Source organism: Erigeron canadensis, chromosome 9, assembly GCF_010389155.1.
Source record: "Erigeron canadensis isolate Cc75 chromosome 9, C_canadensis_v1, whole genome shotgun sequence".
NCBI lineage: Eukaryota > Viridiplantae > Streptophyta > Magnoliopsida > Asterales > Asteraceae > Erigeron > Erigeron canadensis.
The window spans coordinates 24,061,060-24,064,695 of NC_057769.1; positions in this window are offsets into that span (position 1 = coordinate 24,061,060).

The window sequence follows — 3,636 nt, forward strand, 5'->3', positions numbered from 1 at the left end:
AAGTGTGTAGAAAGTTCACACTTTTTAGTGTGGAGAAATTTGTACACACTTTTAGTTCAATATATTTTTACATACATAAAGGCGTGACAAAATTTTTAATTTGTTTACGCTAACTAAAAGTGTGGACAAATACAAAATTATATATAGTGGGTTATATACATATATAAAAAATACTAAGAATTGATATTATGATCGATTTGATATATGACTTGCATAAGTGATTAAAATGTCTATGAACTTTTGTAATGTGAAAGGTATTTATGTATTAGTTGAGATATGTAAGATTTTTTTTATCGTTAAAGTTTTTATATCGTGTTCGCGTTTGAAAAAAATAATAGAATTAATTAGCATGTTCGTGTGTTTACAGGTTTGTGCCTTGTCAGGTTTTGTATAATTTGTTATGTTAGCCTTAGGTGCACCTTTTACTTACTATCTCTCATTATTTCCCATGTCGGTTAAGCAAGTTTGTACGTTGATGTTGAAACCATTCGTTTTCAAGTTCTTTTAGGGCACTAAGGCTATCTCCAATGCTAATGACATCTTTAGGCGTCCATGAGCTGCCACATCATATCTTTATAAATTCTTATAAATTCTTCAAATCCTATAATTTTATATTCAACCATACAAACATCCTTACATATCCTTTTACCTCCAACTAAAGACAAAAATATATTACGTAAAGACAAGTAAGAGCATACTCATAAATAACGACATGCTTAAAAAAATCTCTAGTTTTGGACAGACTTTAACGGCAAAGAATATTTAAGAGTATCCAAAAATAGCCCTATTGACGATAGCCTAATTTTAGTGGTACTAAAAATGCATTGAATAAAGTGGGAATTGGAATTGGCGATTTGGTAGTCTTGGGTTCAGCAATCTCAAGATCTTTAACTTGGCACTTTTATATAAATGGAGATATAGATCTTTTTATTGTGCCTTCGAGGCTTCTATTTGGAGCTCTCACTTTAAAGGTAAGATATTTACGAGAGTGTTGTATTATCTAAAAAAAAATGTTACATATGTAACAAAAGTGTTTCATTAAAGCTAAGACAACATGAGCTAATGTAACACTATTAAGTACGTAAGTATCGTGTTAGATTATGTTGCATTAGATTTAATGCAACACTTTTGTCAATACTTTCTTAAAAGTGTTGTCTCTAACGTGTCGCATTAGATATACTATTGTAGCAGTACCTTGGACTATGAGGAATGAGGCGTTTTGTGCCATGGAACACACCAGAAATGCCCCAAAAACACCATGTATATCGCCGCTAGGTTATTTCATGGCAAAAAAAAAAATGAGAAGGACATCGGATATTAGATACATGGCAAGAAAATACCCTTCCTTAGGAACTTGTGCCTTTAGGATTTTTGTTAGGAGCTCTCACTCATCATAGTCTTGTCGTAAGTTAAAATTGTTATATAAATTCACAGTCTGCTAATTGACAAGCTACTAATGATAGTATAAACGCAATTAAAAAGACGCTTGAAATTCCCCATACTTATATCATGTAGATGTGAAAAAAACTTATTCGCTAAAATGAATGGTCGGTCTATGAGGTCCTAATCAAATTATGTACACAGAATCTAAAGGATTCCATAGACGAAATTAGAATATTGCAAATTTGTCATTAGCTGGAGATGGGCTAATGGAGTGATGCATGTGGACCCACATAATCTCCACTAACTCAGGTTAATCTAATAATTTATATACTCAGCCGAAATATAATGCTGAAATATTCATTAATAAAGTGGATTATAAATGTTTACTTGTGATAGGAGAGTGGATCAATCTATACAAACGAGCATGGTACCTGTATAATACGGTGACGATAGTGGGCATGACGGTCTAGTATTGTCGGTGACCGTATTATACCTGGTGGTGACGGTGTCAAGTCTCAAATGTTGTAGGTTGATGTAAAAGTGATAGTGGAATAATTAAAATGATAAGGGCTTAAAGTGTTAATTATTAAAATAAATGTCATGAACAATTCTGGTAATTCAAAAACAAAAATTATTAAAAATAAAAATGACCCTTTTGCTTTATAAGAGAAGGAGAGTGGATCAATCTATACAAATATCATACATGGACGTCTATATCCACATTATTGAGCAATTAAAAAGAACTTTATGATTAAAATAAAAGGTTTTTCTAACAAAATTTCTTATGGTCATGGTTTAGATTTTTATCTATAAAAACAGTCAATTGGTTAAACATTTAATTTACATAATAATCTTATTTTTTATATTAAGAATAATGAGTTTCTATAAAGGAAAAAAAAAACCTTACACCATTGCCCTAAGGGCTTTGGTTAGAAAATCTCATCAAACTTGTTTTTAATCATTGCATTACGTGTTAATTCAGCTAGCTTCTTATATATATATAAACCAGATATTTAATTAACATTAAACTTTCATGTTTAATTTTAAGAAAAATATGATAAATGATATGATTATGAAAATATTCATGCTCAGCCAACTCTTTTTTAAAACATATTTAGAGTCTATTAGACCTTAATTAAGCAATCCGAGTAGGACGTTATTACATGAAATTTAGAAAAAAAATCTCAGGCATGCATGTAAGTGTAAAGAATTAAATCCATGACTTGTGAGTAAAATCCGAAATACCTCTTTATAATTCGTAGGTAATTGTCAGAGGTGGCTTAACAATACTATGACTAGGTAATCGTTTTAGGCCCCCAAAATTCTAAGTCCTCAATATTCTGTATATCAGACTTAATATTTGGATTTTAGATTAAGTATCATTATATAATTTACATTTTAGTAACACTTTTTTGGTTTTTGCCTCAATATCTGCATCTTTTTTATTACTAGTAATCGAATAACTAAAGTCGGACTACTTTTTTTTTTTACTTTAATTTATATGTTAATGAACTAGGCCCCTAAAATTGATTTTGGTTAAGGTCTCCAAAAACTTTGAGCCGTCACTGGTAATTGTCCGTTGAGGTTTAGTTTATATAAATATAAGAAAGTAGATAACTAAATGTTATTTATACTGCATATATAGGAGAAAATAGTTACTACCCCCTCCGTCCCATTTTAATTGTCACGTTGACCAACTTTGACCGTAAATAACTTTGTTTGTACTATATGTTAGTTGATGAAACTTATATGGATGAAAAGTACATTAAAAACCCAATCCATTCATATATTTTATACCAAGTGTTACATGACACAAATCAAGTTATTTACGGTCAAAGTTGATCAACGTGACAATTAAAATGGGACAGAGAGAAGTATAAGTTTAATGTTTTGTTCATAAACTTGGGTTGGGTTTAAGTATTTTTGTTGTCCATTCGGCCTATCTTTTTGAACTTGGGTTTAACAAATGATGTTAAAATTGTTACACAAATTCATAGTCAAAACAAATTATTTAATATTAATATCCTTAATATTTATCTTCCTAATCAACCTAAATTAGAGCAAACTCTTAAATTTTTGAAAGATTCACGAAATTTTATTTCTTCCAATCTGCCAATTAATTTTCCAATTCCACGATAAGACTATTTTTGGGCCTTTTCTGCTATTTTAGTTTTAAGAGTTTTTGAACTTGGGTTGGGTTATTTTGCTTGTCGTCCATTCGGCCCATCTAATTTATTTGTTTTCTTTAAGGAA